Raw genomic sequence first — 22,626 nt, 5'->3', positions numbered from 1 at the left:
CTCAGCTGAGAGTCTGAGAGCAAGATAACAGCTGTCAAACCAGTCGGCAATTTGACAATCAAACACAAATTAAAAATGTCCCTCTAAACAGAATGAGATTTATAGGCACAGGGGTCCAAAATTTAATTTTACCTACAAATGGTAGATGAATTTGCTATTTAGATATTTTAAAGTATTTTCTTTCACCTTAGTTTCACATTAGAACCAACCCTGCTCATATTTTTATGTTTGCGCCTTATTTTGAGAATTATGTCACACAATTATAGATTTAAAACAAATAATAATAAACATGATTCAGACATCCTGTGAATATTGTCCACAGAGGACTTTTTTTTTCAAAGACATCCAAGTTGTGATGTTTTCTGCAGAATTTTTACAGTTTGACTTTTCGAACTGCTTAAGTTATCAAGGGTTAAAGCAAAAAAAAAACAAAAAAAAAACTTTTGACTGAAAATATTTCCTCGGCCAAACCCCATTCCACAGCCTGTCACACACCCAGTTTAAGAGCAGTTTCTTCTTGTAATTAGGAGTGTAGTGAGTACATGCTTTACCTTCACAAATGAAATACTCAAAGAACAGTTGCATTTAAAAAAAGGTCATTTTGAACTGTGTTTCTATTATTTACACACTTTATGAAATTTCAATGTTTTCAATCTAATGCTTTTACAAGACTTGACTCTTTGTGATGTAGTCATACAAATAATTAACCATTTGCATAACTTTAACTTAAGTTTTTATTTCTCAAATAATAAAAGCAAACAGAGCTTTTGCCGAAAAGTGAGCTAATAATCACAAACTATAGGGTAGACTGTGTAACAGTTGAGACGTGTACAGTTGAGGCACCTTAAATAACTTGCGTGCACAGCAAGCACAAGTTGTGATTTTTGCTGTGCACATGCGTATTAGTGTCCTTTTTGATCGTGTGAAATTTGAACAACGGACGCATCTCCGGTCAGACATGATTTTGACCACTTCATTAAGTTTTGTATAAAACCTTTCTTTAAAATTAATTTAGTTTCATCAACCAATTGCTTAGATTTAATAAATGAGAAGCAAATATAGCAGACAATATAATCACATGGAGGCGGATATATATATATATATATATATATATATATATATATATATATATATATATATATATATATATATATATATATAGCTTGAAATGTCTAATTTTAAGCAAAAAAATTCAAAACAAATAGAAACAGACTACTTTTGTTATGAAGCATCCGAGTAAGAGAGATTTATATGCAGTGTGATTTATTGATCAAAGTAATCAAACAGGCAATGGTCAGAACCAGCAGATACAGCAGCGAAGACAGGGCTAAATCGTAGTACAATACCAGGCAAAAGGTCAAGGCAGGCAGCAGACAATCAGAGACAGAGATCAAAGCAGTGGTAACGTAGGGAGGCAGCAGACAGGGAGAAATCCAGAAACGGGCAAGGTCAAAAACAAACGGACAGTCCACGGGAATAGTAAAGTTCACAACAGTAAAACAAGACTTCGCGCCGAGTGAATGTGAAAACCAGGTATTTATGGTGTGAGTGAAACAAGGTGATAAGACACAGGTGAATGAGATGATGAGTGCTGATGAGTCCGGGCAGTGAGTTATGGGAAATGTAGTTTGTGAGGAAGTGATAATAGTCTATTGTGGAGCACCCTCTAGTGGCTCTCGAGGGCATTCCAGCTGGTGATCGTTACATAGCCCCCCCTCCCCCCCAAAGAGCGGCTTCCAGACGCTCCAAAACTGTCCAGGTGGGAGGTGCGGATCCAGGGGCGGGATGGAGGGCCAAGTCCGTGGAGCAGAAGAGGACCTGGAGACTGCGGCAGGACGGAAGGCCAGGGCGGAGCGGGCTGTGCAGGCGACCAGGGAGGAGACGACCCTTCAGGAGGCCAGGGAGGAGACGAACCTTCAGGAGGCCAGGGCGGAGACGACCCTTCAGGCGGCCAGGGCGGAGACGAACCTTCAGGCGGCCAGGGCGGAGACGAACCTTCAGGCGGCCAGGGCAGAGCAGAAGGTTCAGGAGGCCAGGGAGGAGACGACCCTTCAGGCAGCCAGGGCGGAGACGACCCTGCAGGCGACCATGGCACAGGAATAGACACCGGCTCAGGAACAGGAACAGACACTGGCTCAGGAACAGGAACAGACACTGGCTCAGGAACAGGAACAGGAACAAACACCGGCTCAGAAACGGGAACAGACACCGGCTCAGGAACGGGAACAGACACCGGCTCAGGAACAGGAACAGGAACAGACACCGGCTCAGGAACAGACACCGTGGCAGCGGCTATCTCTGCTAAGGGCTCAGGTTTAGGCGTGTCGGCGGCCATCTCTGCTGAGGGCTCAGGTTCAGGCGTGTCGGCGGCCATCTCTGCTGAGGGCTCAGGCGACGTGGCAGCGGCTATCTCGTCCGGAGACACTGGCTCGGCGGCGGCCATCTCGTCCGGAGACACTGGCTCGGCGGAGACCATCTCGTCCTGAGACACTGGCTCGGCGGCGGCCATCTCGTCCGGAAACTCTGGACTGGACAAGCATCTTGTGAAACTCTGGGCTGGTGACACTCTGGGCTGGACGGGACCAGCATCTTGTGAAACCCTGTGCTGGACGGGACCAGCGGCGAAGAGGGCTTTGGCTCTGGCCTCGGGCATGACGCTCACAGACTCCTGCTTGGCGGACATGACGCTCTCAGTCTCAGGCGCGGCTAGACTGGCGTTTGGATGGCTTTGTGCCGAGTGAATGTGAAAACCAGGTATTTATGGTGTGAGTGGACCAGCGGGCAGCATACTAGAGGCACGCAGCTCGCAAGTGGTTTTCTCTAGAATACCTTGTTCTCCTGATTTTTCAGTGCTGTATTTTAGTCAAGGTAAGGCCATCTTCGATTTTCTTGTTCTTTTGTAATTTTAATTTGACATAATCCTGTATTTCAGTTAGACGCATTGGCACTTTAGAGAAATAGCCGCGAACGAAACACATGTAACTGTTTATAGCAACCTAATTTGCACGTAACTTAAGCCGTTGCTCCTAGCACTTTAGATTTGACACATTTTGCCGTTATTGACTTAATTGCCCGAACGAAACAGCATCTGTGAGAATTGATAGATATAAATAGAAGGGCTTTCAGATCACTTCAATAGGACCAGCGGGCAGCATACTAGAGGCACGCAGCTCGCAAGTGGTTTTCTCTAGAATACCTTGTTCTCCTGATTTTTCAGTGCTGTATTTTAGTCAAGGTAAGGCCATCTTCGATTTTCTTGTTCTTTTGTAATTTTAATTTGACATAATCCTGTATTTCAGTTAGACGCATTGGCACTTTAGAGAAATAGCCGCGAACGAAACACATGTAACTGTTTATAGCAACCTAATTTGCACGTAACTTAAGCCGTTGCTCCTAGCACTTTAGATTTGACACATTTTGCCGTTATTGACTTAATTGCCCGAACGAAACAGCATCTGTGAGAATTGATAGATATAAATAGAAGGGCTTTCAGATCACTTCAATAGGACCAGCGGGCAGCATACTAGAGGCACGCAGCTCGCAAGTGGTTTTCTCTAGAATACCTTGTTCTCCTGATTTTTCAGTGCTGTATTTTAGTCAAGGTAAGGCCATCTTCGATTTTCTTGTTCTTTTGTAATTTTAATTTGACATAATCCTGTATTTCAGTTAGACGCATTGGCACTTTAGAGAAATAGCCGCGAACGAAACACATGTAACTGTTTATAGCAACCTAATTTGCACGTAACTTAAGCCGTTGCTCCTAGCACTTTAGATTTGACACATTTTGCCGTTATTGACTTAATTGCCCGAACGAAACAGCTGTACTCACTCAAGCGGTGAGAGCATTATCTGTATATCTGTGTAATTTGCACGCTGCCGCGGAAGCGTCAGCGGAAGCATTCAGCTCTCGTGTTCAGCCTCCTCGTGTGAAGACCGACTCGGATAAAGACCAGCGACTCTACCTGCGCGACTCCACCGAGCAAGGACACCAGAAAGGCACTTAAGTATCTCCTCTTCCCTTCTTTTTCCCTCTACTTATCTTATTGTTCACCTTCATCAACATGTGCTTTCAATACATTCCTGTTATCTCTCGGCAACGTCCTTTCATCACGCGCAATAGACAGCGCAATACTGCCAATCTGCGTCCCATCCTCACATCCTCACACACTCCTCTCTCTCTTTCCGTGGGTCTATGGAATTGTCAGTCAGCAGTCAATAAAGCTGACTTCATTCCAGCCTTTGCATCTCATTCTACTCTTAGTATCTTGGGGCTGACTGAGACCTGGATCCGTCCAGAAGACTCAGCAACCCCTGCTGCTCTCTCTAGCAATTTCTCCTTCTCCCACTCCCCGCGCCAGTCTGGGAGAGGTGGGGGTACAGGGCTTCTCGTTTCTAACAATTACAAATACTCCACGCTCTCTTCTCTATGCAACAACAACTCATTTGAATATCATGCTATTACACTTACAACTCCCATTAAAATCCATATTGTAGTCATTTATCGCCCCCCAGGTCAGCTGGGTAACTTTGTAGATGAGCTGGATGTGCTGCTGTCCACTTTCCCTGAGGACGGCACCCCACTTCTAGTCTTCGGTGACTTCAACATTCATCTCGAAAAGCCACATGCAACAGACTTCACCTCACTCCTAGCCTCTTTCGATCTCAAACGACTCATCACCACAGGTACTCACAAATCAGGCAACCAACTGGACCTGGTTTACACACGCAACTGCACCACAGAAAACATCCTGGTGACACCTCTCCACGTTTCAGATCATTTCCTCATTACTTTCAGTCTACAACTCTCTACCCCTGCACCACCACCCCCACCACCAGTCACTTTCAGACGAAACCTGCGCTCACTTTCCCCCTCCCATCTTTCCTCTGCCGTGTCATCCTCTCTTCCCCCACCCTCACAATTCTCATCTCTGGATGTGAATACCGCAACGGACACCTTATGCTCCACTCTAATCTCTTCTCTAGACATTATCTGCCCCCTCTCCTCCAGGCCAGCACGCGCTACTCCCTCTAACCCCTGGTTATCTGAGGTTCTTCGTGAACACCGGACCGAACTCAGGGCAGCGGAGAGGAAATGGCACAAATCAAAAGACGCATCTGACCTGAGTATGTATCAATTTCTCCTCTCCTCCTTTTCTGTCGATGTTCATGCTGCAAAATCTTCATACTTCCACAACAAGATCAACAGCTCCTCCAACACACGACTACTCTTCAAGACATTCAACTCTCTCCTCTGTCCACCTACACCACCACCCGCCTCCTCCTTAACTGCTGACGATTTTGCGCACTTCTTCACCAAGAAAACAACAGCTATCAGCAGTCAATTCTCAGCTCCACACACACAGGAACCCAGACCGACCCCTTCCACAGCCAATATCCCTCTGTCCTCCTTTTCTTCGCTAACCGAGGAAGAAGTATCTACACTTCTCCTCTCCAGTCACCCTACCACCTGCCCGCTTGACCCCATCCCCTCACACCTTCTACAAGCCATCTCTCCCACACTTCTACCATCACTCACACACATCATCAACTCATCCCTCCATACTGGCACCTTCCCTACAGCATTCAAGCAGGCTCGGGTTACTCCACTGCTCAAAAAACCAACGCTAAACACATCATTTGTAGACAATTACAGACCTATCTCTCTCCTACCATTCATTGCGAAGACACTTGAAAGAGCTGTCTTCAACCAACTAACATCCTTCTTGTCTCTAAACAACCAGCTGGATGTCAACCAATCTGGCTTCAAGAAAGGACATTCAACTGAGACTGCATTACTGTCAGTCACAGAAGCCCTACGGATCGCAAAAGCTGCTTCCAAATCTTCAGTCCTCATTCTCCTGGATCTGTCTGCTGCCTTCGACACGGTGAATCATCAGATCCTTATGTCCACCCTCTCATCACTGGGCATCACAGGAACTTCACTCCACTGGTTTGAGTCCTATCTCACAGGTAGGTCCTTCAAGGTCGCATGGAGAGGTGAGGTATCCAGAGCACATCAGCTGACCACAGGGGTTCCCCAGGGTTCAGTTCTTGGTCCCCTCCTCTTCTCCATCTACACCACATCACTGGGACACATCATACAGGCACACGGTTTTTCCTACCACTGCTATGCTGATGACACGCAGCTCTTCCTCTCCTTTCAACCAGATGATCCCACAGTAGCTGCACGGGTCTCAAGCTGTCTGGCGGACATCTCCACATGGATGAAGGAACATCACCTGCAGCTCAACCTGGCAAAGACTGAGCTTCTCGTCCTCCCTGCCAATCCGTCTCTACAGCACGACTTCACCATCCAGCTAGAGTCATCATTAATCACCCCATCAAGATCGGTCAGAAATCTTGGAGTAACGTTTGATGACCAGCTGACCTTCACAGATCACATTTCAAAGACAGCTCGATCATGCAGGTTTGCACTGCACAACATCAGGAAAATCAGGCCTTTCCTAACTGAGCATGCAACACAACTCATCGTCCAGGCCCTGGTCATCTCTAGGCTTGACTACTGCAATGCTCTTCTGGCTGGACTTCCAGCATGTGCAACCAAAACCCTACAGATGATCCAGAATGCTGCAGCTCGTCTTATCTTCAACGAGCCCAAGAGGGCCCACGTCACTCCTCTGTTCATCTCTCTGCACTGGCTACCTCTCGCTGCTCGCATCAAGTTCAAGGCACTGACGCTTGCTTACAGAACTATCACAGGCTCAGCTCCCTCCTACTTTCACTCACTCCTACGAGTCTACATCCCTACCAGACACCTACGATCGGTCAACGAGCGACGTCTCGTGGTTCCATCACAGAAAGCCACAAAATCACTTTCCAGAACATTCTCATTCACAGTTCCATGCTGGTGGAACGCTCTCCCCACCCTCATCCGGAATGCAGAATCCCTGACAACATTCAAAAGACAGCTGAAAACAAATCTCTTCCGTGAGCACTTAACCTTATAAAAAAAAAAAAAAAAAAAAAAAAAAAAAAAATATATATATATTTTCCTTTCCCTTTGTAACATCACTTATCAGGCTTATGCTACTCTGAATAATACCTGAACTTCGTACTTTGAGCACTTCTTGCGTTGTTGTTGCTTTTGCCTCTTTATGATGACTCGCTGAATTTTGTCCTAATTTGTAAGTCGCTTTGGAGAAAGGCGTCTGCTAAATGACTAAATGTAAATGTAAATGTAAATGAGTGAAACAAGGTGATAAGACACAGGTGAATGAGATGATGAGTGCTGATGAGTCCGGGCAGTGAGTTATAGGAAATGTGGTTTGTGAGGAAGTGATCATAGTCTATTGTGGAGCACCCTCTGGTGGCTCCCGAGGGCACTCCAGCTGGGGATCGTTACAACTTTCTTATGTAATCTGTAATGTAATGTAAAATGTGCATTTCTCTCTATAGGCTTGTTCACTACATTTGGACATTTTTATGTAATTATATTTATTAAACGTGTAGAATACTTTCTAAACCATTACATATAGTATATAAATGTTACATATAGTATTATAAATTCAGACGTTCATGATATAAAAAATAAACATATTAGAATAACTTTTAAAATGGAGTTAACACAGAGCAGTTTTTCCGTGAACGGGAATGGAAAACTCTGAGTGATAACAGAACGCTTAGAGTGCAGAGAGTAAAGTCAAGTCATCTTCATTTATATAGCGCTTTTAACAATGTAGATTGTTCCAAAACGGCTTTACAGAGATACAAAGATAGTCTAAAGTAACAGAGATTGTTTTGGCTTTATAGCAGTTCTTGAATAAAGTTATTTTCCAGCTAAAGTTAATTTGATTGATTCACTTCCGTTGCAACGATCAATAGTTATTAACTTAGGGGCCGCTAACACGACACTGTTTTAACAGGAAACTCTACACAGACTTTAAACGCGAAACCTGTGAGAACGCTGATGGCGTGCACATGCATATTACGAGTTCAGTCTATTGGTATGCGCGTTTGAATATATGTGCGCAGGGTTGGAATTACCTTCAAACCAATCCTTAAAAAACTACTTGTCTGGCATCAACATTTTTGATACAGAATTTTATCACTGCGGGGTAGATACGCGAACCGAAGGTGCTTTCGCTCCACTCCAGGCTTTGATCACATCCCCCTCAGCAGAGTGAATACACCTCATCTTTCCTTAATTTAAGTTAATTCAAACTGAAATTGAGACATTTATTACACTATTTGAGAAATGTAAGCATATTTACGGCCTTAAAATTATGAAAAGTGAATTTAAGGACAGGGGGGAACCCTGCAATTGACGGAAATCCGGCGTATACTCGCTGCAATTTATTCTCAACTGGTTCTTACTGGGCGAGTGGGTGTCCATTTTGGACCTTAGATGCAACACTTTCTATATGTGGAGTGAAGCTGTGGAACAGATTAAGTTCAGTGCTCAAACAAAAAAACATTGAGGATGAAAGAGATTAATGGTTGAATTTCATGTCTGTGCGATTGCAGTTGTCTTGAAGAGTGACAGGAATGTACAGCGTCCTTGTGCATGTGTGTGTAACCGAAGCTGTTTGCTGAGGAAGGAGTTGGGGATCGGCGAAAAACACTGGTGTCAATCACTCAAGTGGCTCTTTCCAGCTCTCACAATCATTCGAAAAACTGGCCAATCCGCATTCTCATTACAAACCACCGGCCAAACAAAGTCTTGGCAATTAAAGTTAGCAATGTCATAAAAGTATTACGTAACCTACCATTTACACTATATATTTATTCACCATTATCTTTTGTATGGGTGAATCCCATAAAGCTTGTCAAGAACATGTCCAAGTATTTCACCCTAAAATTTAAATAAAAAAATTAATTAAGATGCATTATGGCATTATTTTGAATTAAGAACATGTATCCTCCAAATCCTCCATGTGTTTGTCGAAGTCAGATAAAACATGAACACACTGGAGAGCCGCTTTATAGTAGAAATTGAAGTAGTAATTCTAATTGAAAGCGACACTGAGAATATATCGTATAAAATGGTATATAAATAATCATGACTTGATCTGTTTGTCATGACATATGGAATACTGTTTCCGTGTCCAAGCTTCTACTTGTTTCACACATTTAAGCTAAGCTTTAAAAAACTAATTGGCCATCAGGGATTTCAGTATGGAGATAAAGGTTAGGATTTTTCGTTAGTATTACATCACAATGCGTGTGTATTGTAGAACCGTTTGTTGTTTGCTTTTGGCATCTGATAAGAGCATTTGGACCCGGAAGTGGTGGCGTCGGATGTCAGACTTAAACAAATGATCAGATGCTTTCTTATCTGCTGCTTCTTTACCATCAGCACATATTTACATATTCTTCTAAACGCCACTTTCTGCTGGACGGGCGGTGTCAGGATGTTCGCTAACACTATTCCGCTGACAAGGTATTTCAAAGTTCTTTTTACCCCTAAAGGCTGGAATCTGAAAAGATTTTAAAAACGCTAGGCATCATACACTTGCTGACTTTGAAAATGGTTCGAGAAAAACAGGGCATCATACACTGAGGACAATACATTACACTCCAAGACCTTTAAAGCCCGGGACACACCAAACCGACGCCAAAGAACTAGCGCTGATGAAAGCCGACTGTGTTGTCGCCTCGCGTCGCCTGCGTCAGGGGGAAAAAGCTGCACTTGAACACACCGAGAGAACTACAGCCTACTGTAAGCTAGAATGCGCGTTCTGCGCCTGCGTGTAAATGAGACAACTGTCTATTTCTGAAGATATATTCATCTATATTCGTCATTCAAAAAGGGAAATCGACGCTGCAGATACACAAACCATAAACAAAGCAGTGCGTGGCGTGCTTACAGTTTTGAATATCAATCCTGCTAAACACTTTCTTTCTTCAATGTTAATATTGAAATATTCGCCAAGGAAAACTCAGGTAACATGACGTAACATTAGAACAGCCTTCTATCTGTACCGTATTGTACGGTGGCCGAGAGAGCTCAACGCGCTGCAACTGAAGAAAACACATGCACATAGAAAAACACCTGCAAATTAAGAAAACATCTTCATCAGTTTCACAACACATGTGTGCTCCAAATACTCACAACACAACCAAATACAGAAACGCGCTGCAAAAGTTCACAACACAAACAAATACAGAAACGCGCTGCAAAAGTTCACAACACAAACAAATCAGAAACAAGCTGCAAATAGGACAGAACACAACGGAAATGTTTCCGGGGAAGCCAATAAGTGACGGACCCGACTGGGACATGCTTACAGCTGTCTACTTTAATTTAATTTATTATTTTATTTTTGTTGCAAAACATACAGAGATTACACGTTTATGACATACAACTTTGTATAGCCTACAATATACAAAATGTATTTATAATATGTTCAATGTCATTAGAATACTAATCAGAAAAGAACAAGCTGAAGACTAAAATAAATTAAAGAAAAAAAGATAGAGAAAAAGAACATGAGGGAAAGATATTAATATATACATCAGTTACATTGTACACATTCATGTTATGTTAAAATAAGTTTCATAAGAAATGTTAGAATGAAGGGTCCAAATCATAGACAGAGTCACCAAATCACCCTCCAAAGTGCCCACTTCAAGGGCTCTGCCGTCTGCCCTTTTAAGGGAGTAACGTTAGGGCATAGGTAATGCTCACGAGCAATAAAAAACGTCCCAGCCGGGTCCGTCACTTATTGGGTTCCCCGGAAACATTTCCGTTGTGTTCTATCCTATTTGCAGCGCGTTTCTGTATTTGGTTGTGTTGTGAACTTTTGCAGCGCGTTTCTGTATTTGGTTGTGTTGTGAGTATTTGGAGCACACATGTGTTGTGATACTGATGAAGATGTTTTCTTAATTTGCAGGTGTTTTTCTATTTGCATGTGTTTTCTTCAGTTGCAGCGCGTTGAGCTCTCTCGGCCACCGTAGTATTGACTTCTTTGGTCGCTGTTTTGCTATTATTCTCGTGCACTGACTGGTTCACTAAGCTGAGCAGCCAATCAAGAGTACTCTTTTTCACAGACGGCCCGACGTCGATTCAACGACCAATTTCAGCCGACTGTGCGAAACACACTGAGAAAACTTAGTCGGCCGACGCACAAAAACTGCCAGATGGCCGACCGTCGGCTTGGTGTGTCCCGGGCTTAAATCATTCCGAACACAACAAACTCACACAGAAAAAAACACACCTCATTGCTAGAAGACGCATGACAGATGAAACAAGCATGGATGTGCAGGAGATGACCGCAGTAGTTGTTGAAACGTGCTGAGTCACAACGGAAAGTGCATTTGGATGCGGTCTTGGGTGGGCAGACGCAGTGAGTGTGGATGTACAGATCACAATGGAAGTTAGAGGTCAGTGGTGCAGTCAGTTGTTTTATCTGTGCTGATGAGTCAAATATTGAGGCTAATTTGTTACACGTGTTCTGTTAATTTTGTATTGCAACACTGGTAGATAAAGGACAGCTTTGGTATCAGTAGCGACGCATCATACACTACGATATCGCTATCAGCAACTATTGTTGACTCATCTAGGGCTCTGTTTACACCAGGTATTAAGGTTTGTTTTGGTCGATCGGATTACAAGTGTACAGGTGTAAACAGGGTCTAATACGTTTTGTGCTTGTCCACTTTTTACCACTTCCAGAGGTAGTCAAACGCATTCGACCGGATTGCTTTAGTAATGTGTTCGAACAGCCACAAAAGACCACCTTCTCCGCACTAACCAGACAGGATTTAAACTTTGTTGGCTGAAGACCCAAGTTTGGTTTGAAGAAAAAAAAAAAGAAAAAAAAAGAAATCACTATGTTCTCTCACCATTCCTGATTTCTATCACGCGTGGTCTTACGGCTGTCAGAGCAGAAACGAAAGTTGCTGCTCTCCATATGTTTTTCTGTTGTCTTTAAGCAGGTTCATATGTAAATTGCACAAGCTTATTTTGTCCATTGGATTATATAGAACCGCCCATAGACCCTCCCCTCAACGAAATCAGGACAGAAGGGGTTGAAAGTGAACAAAAGAGACGGATTAAAACACCTGGTGTAAACAGGTATGTGTCTCCCTCGTCTACTTGTGATCCGATCAACCCGAAACACATCTTAATACCAGGTGTAAACTAGCCTGGCTCCGCCCTCCTATGTACTTTCGCTCAATTTTCATTTTCCTTCAGTACTTCATCTGGGTTTGCGGCATATTCTTGGGTTTTCTCCGGCCAATTTTTTGGCGTTCCAATCAGCGAACAGAGGGAGTGACGTTGAGGTGCGCTAGTTTGAGTTGTAGACATACGTCACGACCAAACGTTAGCGAATGGTTATGGCAGATCCAGAGTGGCTCAGGGCAGATCCAATAGTTTTAAACTTCAACAGAGTACCCGACTTCAAGGAAGTTAACGCTTGTCAAATGAAATGTACAAGAGTCTGGTAGGACCAGGCTAGGTGTAAACAGGGCCTAGGCTGCAAATTAGGGCAAAAATATGAGCAAAAGTCAGTTAGTGTATCTTGAAAAAAAAAACTTTTCTGTGAGTGTATGGGGGGCTTTAGAAGGCAGCTCACTAGGTTTTGAAACCTGCTTAGAAGGGACACCAGGGAGGAAACCAGTGCCATGCTGGTGTGGTCACCTCAACAATAGGGCAGCAGGGAGGCAGCATGGCAGAACACAGGGAAAGTGTGTGAGTGTGTGTTAGACAGACGGGTGTCACTGCTCCCTGATCTTATCAGTCCCCCGCACCCGTACAACACACCACGGAAAGGGGAAACCCAACTCAGGACCGAGCCCTTCCTACCATTCTAGAGCAGCTGCTATGTGGTCACATTCTGCTCTCAGCTACAATTTAGAAGCAAATCGTGAATCCAACATGCTGCACTTTTTTTCTTCCTTCCTCTCGAGCAGAATGTACGATGAATACAAGGAAACACCGCAATCATAAACCTGACAGGCCTATTTACTCAACCCACGTCAATGTGTCATGAAAGTACACAAGCAGTTATTTAGCAGACACTTTTTTCCAGACAATCTTTCAGTCACAAACCCAAGTTTAATTAGACAGCAAAAAGACTATCTTAAAACCAATTAATATCAGCAAGAGCCAGAGCTGGAGTAAGTGAGTAAGGCGTCTTGGAGATGTTGCCACAGTTCTTCTGGATTTAGTGTCTCAGTTTTTTCTGTTTCTTCATGTAATCAAAGATGGACTCGATGATGGTGAGCTCAGATCTCTGTGTGGAGCACAGGCTGTTGTCAGACTCCTTGTGCATTCAAAAATTTCACTGGATTATTACAATTAATGGCAGAATGAATGTCTGAAAATTTAACTGATATTTCCAACTGAAACACTACAGCAAAAGATATACATAACTGGCTTAAAACTAGGGCTGGAACAGATCGCAGTTGATCCGTATGGACCAGGCCCCACGGTTCGGCACGCATGTGATTCTCGGATTAACTGCTAAATTTAACCATTATAGAGTGAAAGTTTATAACTTGCCAATTTACACATTCAAACAATGTTGAAGAAAGAGAGAGAGAGAGAGGGGTGGGGGTTCAGACAGTGCTCGAACACCGAATTGATTCCTCTTTCGCGTTTACTTGCCCTTGAACAGACACAAGCAAAATGATATCTAAATACCCGCCTCGGCAAGTTCTCTCTCGATTATGTCATAAGTGAACAGTTGAGAAACCTGATGCGTGTCAGTTTTTTCGGTCCATGCAGTCTGTCTTAAAGTGACAGCACACTCCTAAAATTCAGTGTCATTAATGTTAAAAATAAAACTTTAACAAAGATGAAACTATATTTAATTTCTACAGTGAACAAATAGTGCTGTTTTACATTTAGGCTTAATTATTCATTTCTGTACCTGAATAGGCTACTACTGTTAGACTTTGTAACTTTGTTATTTAGTATTCATCTCTACTTGAAATTTGTGTATTTGTTCTTATTTTACTAATGACTGTTTACTTGTTTTTAATAATGTTTGAACTTTATCAGCTAGGCTAGTAGTTTTCAATGTAGCATTGAAGAACTTCATGTGAGCTTTAAGTAATAAATGAAAAGCAAAGTAACACCCCCCTCATATATATATATATATATTAGAGGTGGGCATAGATTATTTTTTTTAATCTAGATTAATCTAGATTAATTTTGAAATTAATCTAGATTAATCTAGATTAAAATGGCTCATTTGAATTCTGCCGAAGGCATTCAGAATATGTGTGCTACCCAAATAATGACTATAAAAGTAAGTCTTTGAGAACGGGTTTCTCAAGCCAGGTGGCGCATTAGACCAGGGGCTCATCTCCTGTTTCCAAAATGCATCATAAACTGCTTGAGAAAGCTGTTCTACTCATAGACTGTAAAAGGTTACTACTGTACTGTTACCGTCCGTAGGCAACATTAGGTAGGCCTATGTTATTATCAACTACTATAGGCTATCAATTAGGGATGGGCGATATGGCCTAAAATCTATATTGTGATATACATTGCAGCCTCTTGCGATAACGATTTACAGTATATTATAATAAAACCATTTCAGAACAGATTACACAGACCCATGCTAAACAACTGCTAAATGTATATTTTTTTAAAGGGTGTATGTAGTTTTGAGAACATATATTGTGCAAAACTGTAAGTATACAACATAATTTTGCAGATAAATAAAATTTAAGTACACTAGCTGCAGAGACTTAAGTAGGTCTAATGTTTATTATGGCTTGGAGCTTATGAAACCCCAAATTTAAAATCAGAATATTGTCTAACTGATGTCTTTTCAGTTAAAAAGAAACACAACAACGATTCTTAAAATCGAGATGATGTGCTACACCACTAAGCAAGGCTGGATTAGTACCCCCAGGGGCCCCTGGGCACTGAAGCTCATGGGCCCCCTTCCCCTACCTGACAACCACACCCTCCAAAGGAACACACACCAGGTGTGGGATTTAACATGCCAATCACTATTGATCAAAAGCTGAATGACTAGTTCACAAGACAATGATACGAAATACATTTTTCTGAAAAGTATGGCTGCACGATTTGGGGAAAATGTCATATTGTGATTATTGAGGTCAATATTGCGATATGCGATTGCGATATAGTAAACAAATGGTTTCATGAGTTAACTTGCTTATTTCTCAAGTAAAATGCACACACAGATTAGTGATAATGCTGAAATTTGTAGCCCATTTCTCAACTCAAACTAGAAACAACAACTAAATGCACTGTGTTTTCAAATTAAAATAAATTCAATATTGTTATTTGTCTCAATAATACAAGAGTTAAAAATAAATGTCATATTTACCTGTGCCTGTCAAACAGGTAGACCTAGGACATATACCGAAATTGTCAAACTGCACTGCATAAATTATAAATTAAATATAGACTAATCCTTATTATAGCAAAAAAAAAAAAAAAAACTTTAGTCAACAGCAGTGAGTCATTTTCTCTGTTCTTTTTGTTCTTTGATTAACTTTACTGACAGAAAGCTTTATTGGCTGCTGTCTCTTTAAGACCAGCTGACGGAGACGCGGCTCTCGCACGCGCCTCATTCTTTCACAACTCTTGACGTTCATCATAAGACAGCTCTTATGTTATTAAGATACTCGACAAAACGGACATTTTGGCATAACTGTGTGTGTTATTGTAAGTTCAAGCACGAAAGATAACTGTATTCTGGCGTGCTGTCTGTGCGCACGATACTGGCGCGCGCGCGTCTTTCTGTGTCTGTGTGTGTGTGTGTGTCACAGTCAGACTTTTGTCTTGTCGCACATGAATTGTTTAAAAGCAATTTTAACAATTGCTTTTAAACAATGGTGCCCCTGCTTTTAAACAATTGCTTTTAAACACGTGCCCAGATTGCCCATATGGTAGATCCGGCCCTGCACTAAGATATATTGGAATGGGAATAATACGCGCGCGCTGGTATTCAGTGATATCATGTTTCGTTTTGAATTTGAGGTGGTAGAACGGATTAGTCGTGTGTTAACTTACCGAACTGTTACCCCACACACTCTGTATATAGTTTGCTGCTGCTCGTCTGACGGCTTAAACCCGAACCAAGTCCAAATAATGGATGTTACACCGATCTTTTTCACCAGCTTTCACTTTCAGCCGTGTTTACTTAAGATGACGACGAATATGCGTTGCAGCCGGGTTTACCTCGCGGCCGCGGGTAGATTGCGTCATCATCTCCCAACCCAACTTGGAGAATAGATTAACGGCGATATTTTTTTTATCGCGCGATAAGAGTCTCGCGTTAACGCAGCACGTTAACGCCGATAACGGCCCACCACTAATATATATACATTTTTGGGGGGGGCGAAGATACTAGTGTGCCGAAGACTTTTGCATTCAATATTGAGCAATACTCAAACAAATCTCTACTATCAGCAGATTACAATATATAACATCTCTATTCGCTACATACACTATAAAAAAATCTGAGATTGAGAAAACTCAAAAAAACTTAAGGAAACCAGCTTCAGAACATTTTTAAAATGTTAGAACTCAACTTATCAAAACATTGTTGAAACATCAATTAAAATTGGCCTGTGCTTTTATCAAACATAATAGTGCAAAAAAGTTCTACAAACTCAAAAATAATGTTTTAACCTGTGGGTCCAAGTTCAGTGATCTTGTTTTTAAGCTATGCTGAGCATTATTTTTATATATATATATATATATATATATATATATATATATATATATATATATATATATATATATATATATAATAGTAATGTAGTACTTTCTTAGTTTTTGTCTAAGTGAAAAGGTTAGAGTTTGGATCCTCGTCACCAAACTTGGCATTGTAAGTTCTTGTGGTTCAACAATTTAAGTGGCTCATAATATATTGCTTAAAAATAATTTATGCAACGTCAAAATGAAGGAAGAATTTTTTCACAATGTATACAAATCAGTAACGATTTCATAACCACACAAGCCTCACCATGCAACAGTATGTAGCAACTTGTTAGTTAAAACACAATGTACCTTTCAGTAGCTTTGATAAAGACTTAGTCTTCAGACATTATCCAACACAACTAAATGGTGTCATTTTGTTTCCATTACACCACAAAATTGTCACTCACTGAATATTTACGTCCGATCACACCAAGGATGATAAAGACAAAGAGTCTTAGAAATAATTATAAATCAAAACCAATAGCAGTCAAAACCACAACAGCTCAGATGAACGATATAATTGGAATCACTTTTTTTTCAAGCTGATGAACAATAAACACAGAATCCATCCTGCTTTAAAGAGCTTGAGCATTTAAAGTGGCAGACAACAAATGTGCAGCGCGTGCTTACAATAAACATTGTTATTGTGCGCTGGTGTGGACAATAATATAGCTATCATTAAAGTTATCTTTATAGTTATAATTCTAGGTGTGAACTCCCATTTCTAGGTTTACTCCAATTTAAGTCAAAAAGTTCTACAACTCAGTGCAGAAATAGTTCACTTCATCGACTTAAATAGGGTCCATCAACTGTCTGGTTACCGACATTCTTCAAAATATCTCAGAAGTAAGAAATTCATACAGGTTAGGAACAACTTGACGGTGAGTTAATGACAGAATTTTCATTTTGAAGTGAACTATTCCTGTGAATAGTGAAGTTGTCCTGACCTAAGGCCAACATAAGGCTTCAGAAGACTTAAATATAATACACTAGTCATTCTGAATACCGCTTTTGTTTTTTTTGGACCATGACAACTCCTGGTTACTATCATATGCTTTTGTTGTAGCCTAGCCTATAGGAAAAGAGTAGCAGAAAAGTAATCAAAGGAAGGTGAATTCTTTCTAACACCATGTCCTAACCAGACGCAACATGACATTGTGACAAGCAATAAAATATATCTTTCCAATGATAATCTGAATTTTTGTCCTAACCAGCTGCGCTGGCGATATCCAACGATTCTATTTTAGAAATGGTTTCCATTTCTGCAACGTCATGGTTGGAACAACAACATATGACAATAATAACCTCAGGTACTATTTATGTGCTTTATTTAATGTTAAAAGCATCTAATGTGAGTTTGTGTGGCCATACTGAAAACTCACTTCAGATCTTGAAAATAAATTAGGAAAGAAACAAAGATTGTTTCAGTCACTCAGTATGTAGTTTTAATAATATTAAAATTGTGTAATATTTATGATTTTGAATATGTACTAATCCATTTCGTTACGAGTGCAGTGCGCTTGCAGAGAGGCTCCGCCCACACACTCTTCTGATTGGCTGTGGTTTTTGATTGATTGTGTCATGTCTTGTAGGTGCTTTGGGTGTGGACAAATTGCTTGTCGCTGGAATCTTATCGGATCTGCTTAGGACAAGGTGTAAGGGAACTGCAGGAATAAAGCTAAATGATTTTGTGCACATCCACATTCCCTTACCTTCAGATTCTGAGCGCTGTGGCCCTGGGCAATCCTTTCACCTATAAAGAGGCCTCTCTTTTGTACGCTCTCGCAGACGTGGACTCCTGAGAGGAAACAAAAGAGGAAATCTTAATTAAAGTCCATGAATCACACAGCCTTCAGTCTTGTAATGGAAGCGTTCTGCAGCTCTCTCAAATTAGACATGTGAAGAACATTTTCAAAGATTTACAGAGTCTTTATAAGCAGCTCGCAGTGAGAGAAAACATTAAAGTGAACAGCGTTTCAAAGCGGTTTCTCGGATTTAAGCGTGGAAACACAGACACTGAAGAAATGACATAAAAAAGAGCTCTGTACATTAATAAAACAAACAGTGTCTGGCTGGTAAACGGAGAACTTAAAATATAAATAAGCCACAACTCACAACACAGCCAACAGCGCAGCATAAAGCCCACAGGAAATTTATATCATGAGTGCGTTATTCAAAACATCTGAATCTATATTTGCACAAAGACCGAATAAAATAAAGCTCAGAGAGGTTACCATGCCATACTGTGCTTCAACCCCCTGGAGCACCACTGCTACACTTCACCTGATTGGTTGGATAGCCTTTTGCATAACTTACTAATTTATCATTTAGCTGATGCTTTTATGCAAAGTGACTTACAGTACACTTATTATTAATACAAAATAAAAAGATAAAAGCGTAGAAAAAACACATTCATTTATTAATTCTGAGTGCAAATAAATATTTAAAGCACAAATAAATATTTAGTAATTTATTGATTCGGAGCACAAATGTTATTATATATATTTATTTAGTCTGGACACAAATTATGGAGGGTGATTACTCAATTAAATCAAAATTGCGTCAATAGCTAGGCCTATGTTTCCATCCACCTATTTTGGGATATTGCATATAAAAAAAAATGGAAATGCTAAGATGCGCATAATTCAAAAAATGCGATCAATTGAGAGGGATGCATTTTTTATCCAATAAGACGACATGCACAAACTTCGATGGAAACACATTTACCGAATAAATCCCTCAATGCTCTACCAAAAAAACAAGTGTCTTTGCCTCAACAGTGAAAGTGATTGGAAAACAAACAGCAAATCATACAGAATGGCTCAGTTAAGACAGCTAGATTTCACAAAGCCTGTCTGACAAGCTCATCTTCAGCCTGTCTGATATCCTTACTGATTGATTTTCAAAGTTTTCGGAGAAAGCTGCATCCGCTGAGTCAGTATTGTGCAGGTAGCTCCATTTACAGCCAGTTTCACAAGAACACTCACTGGGGCGTACATCAAAACAAGCCGTTTCAGCAGTCAAACGCTTTCCAGAAGTGAAATCCCAGTCGAAGACAACAGCTAACAATATGCAATGACCTACTGACGGCCCTCACGGATAATTCATGGAAGCCTTCAGAGGAAAAAGTATTGAGTTGCTGTCAAGTTTTTGGCTTAATGCGCTTTCTTCATTCTTTCTTAATCACAGCCTGTTTTGTTTCCCGCTGCATTGGGTCACCATCGCTTTGACCTTAACTCTACTCCTCTTTAGGACAGCATGACTCCAGTATCAGTGTTCAAAAGTTAAGGAGGAAAATCCTTTTCGAACAATGACGGAAAAGTCTCATGGCATACTCGCTGATAAGAAGTAAGATAGACAGTAAGGGTTTAATAATTAGATGGCCTTCAACAATGGAGTTAACCGTTGGGTTAATGTGTCACAATAAAGGCGTGTTTTGTTGCGTGATTTATTCTAACGTCATAAAGATAAAAGAGCAGGAGAAAATTAGATAATGGTGAGGAAAAAAATAAAAGTTACATGAACAACATTAAGCTTGCAGACAAACACAAATTCAAATCAGACTTTAGAAAACGAGCTGGTAAGTTGATTTGATCCACAAGGACAGTATTGATTTCACAAGTCTCTCACAAAGTCCAACAAAACACACAAGCTGAATATAAAAAGAAATGTAAAAATCAAATTTTCTGTAGAAAACAATCATAATCCCTTACTTTTCTCATCAGCCTGTCTTCAACATCATATATAAAAACACACCATTATGGACATTTTTTTATAAGATTATTGTGATTGAGCTTTGTGGATGACAGATGTCAATTTTGGACCTTGAACCAAAACAACCTATAAAATCCTTAAAAATATGATTTAAAAACCCACAGATACTGTGGAAGTACCATAGTAAAGCGATATTGTGGTACTGAATGATTACCACAATATTCATATAAAAATATCATCTGTACTCCAAAGTATTTCAAATAACATAATATAAAAGAATAGAATAATTTAACCAAGGTCAATAACGGACATAATTTTAAATGTAAGATTGAGATTGTTTTGTGGATGGACTTTGAACCAAAACAACCAGTAAAACCCTTAAAAATATGATTTAAAAACCCTGAGATACTGTGGCAGTACCATAGTAAAGCGATGACACTAAATATTAGGGGTGGGAATTGGCGAAAATGTGACGATTCGATAGTATTGCGATATTTGGGCCACAACTCAATATTACTGCGATTCTTAACATATTGCGATACAGCAAGTATTGCGATTCGATTCTGCGTTATATTGCGATTCATGTCCCCCATATTATTCAAAGGCATTACAAAAATCTAGGAAAATAAGACTGTGCAACTCACTTCAAATGTCACATTTAATTCTGTGAACATTATCTTCTACACATTAACTGAAGTGCAAAAACTTTGTCCTTGAACATTCAGGACACACAGGACCTTATTACAGGACAGGACGTATTATTCTCTGAATAGGAGACCTCTCACATGAATGGTGAGCTCCCAGCACATAACTTAAAATTATTTAAATACAATAGAGTAACATAAAGCAGACATAATTGAGTAACGTAAACCTGAGAATAATAACAAATATGAGTAACTTAGAGCTTCAATCAAATTGAGAAAAATAAACAAAAATGTGTAGTCCTGTTGGCTGCAAGGTCATCAACCAAAATTCATTTGGGAATATTGGCATTTTTGTTTAGAAAAAGGAGTTGGTCAACATGCCCACACTTTCCATTTGAAAGAAGACGGAGCGTCGTGTAACCGGTTGTGATGGTGAAGCCATTTTCATTTGAATTTGCTGTTGAATGCATAGATATCCATATAAAGGCTAGATGTCTTACGGCGGAGTCACTTCCGGCATTACCGGCGGCCATCTTACCACAGGGAAGCTGTGAATTAAGGTGAGTGATCAGCAATCTGAAATCTTGAAGGATTTACAAACGGTTTGGTTTCTTACAAACGTTATTAACGTGGCTATAATTCTTTCATATGGAAGTCCATTGTTATAATTATTAATATATATGCAGTGTCATAACTACATCTCTGACGTTTATAACAAACCAAACCGTTTGAAAATCGGTAGAAAATTTAGCAAGTTATGGTTATTTAAAAGTACATCCACCATGTTACGAGTGAGCGAGCACCCTGTGGTAAGATGGCCGCCGTGTACGGACGTCGACCTCCATTGGCCAGCAGCGCGCACGAGACATCTAGCCTTCATTATATGATATCTATGGTTGAATGCACGAAGACAAAGCATCGCAACAAGCGCCACCTTGTGGATGTAATACGCAAATGTAAATTAGAGGAAACTCAGAGAAAACCCGAAAGTAAAACAGATCATTTTATAATTGAATATTGCAATACTTTTTGTGCTACTGTATCGATATAATTGCATGCACAAAATATCGCGATACTGTACAGAATCGATTTTTTCCCCCACCACTACTAAATATAGGCCTGTATACAGTATCATGGCACTGAATAATTGATTACAGCAATAGTCATAATACAATGTCATTTCCTTGGTATTTGCAAAGTATTTCAAAAGAATATCACAATTTTACCAAGGCCAATAAACTTGATTTTCCCATATTACATTTTTCGAGAGGTTTAAGTTTTCACCACATTTTTTAAAATAAAATAACTTTCTCATTTTTAAAATAGTGTGGTAACTTGGTATTACAGTAGCTGTCAAAGTCATAAAATGTTTTGGGAAAAACTATTCTGAAAGTTTGATGGAGAACCCACTCTCATTATGAATTTGCAGAACCTGTATAAAAAATTCAAAAAAGGTTTGAAAAAATTACTCAACAATAGTCACTATGGTATTGGGACAGAAAATACAGGAAAAGGGGCATCTGGTTTTTACAGAATAATCTTGTTCCTCAAATGTTTCTTTCAGGTCCTCAATTTACTTATTTGTCATTCAACTTGTACATTAAATGTTAG

The 22,626-nt window shown here is 40.4% G+C and overlaps 1 protein-coding gene across 2 annotated transcripts in view; it reads right to left on the bottom strand.

Annotated features, from left to right (window-relative positions):
• The window catches only part of LOC309487683 (polyamine-transporting ATPase 13A3-like), a 200,300-nt gene that overhangs the window by 29,268 nt on the left and 148,406 nt on the right, over positions 1 to 22,626 (bottom strand). The gene's annotated exons all lie outside the window — the stretch shown is intronic.

This window comes from Leuciscus leuciscus (assembly GCF_965113295.1).
Source record: "Leuciscus leuciscus genome assembly, chromosome: 23".
NCBI lineage: Eukaryota > Metazoa > Chordata > Actinopteri > Cypriniformes > Leuciscidae > Leuciscus > Leuciscus leuciscus.
The sequence above is the reverse complement of the archived record's forward strand: the minus strand, read 5'-3'. Positions and strand labels throughout refer to the sequence as shown.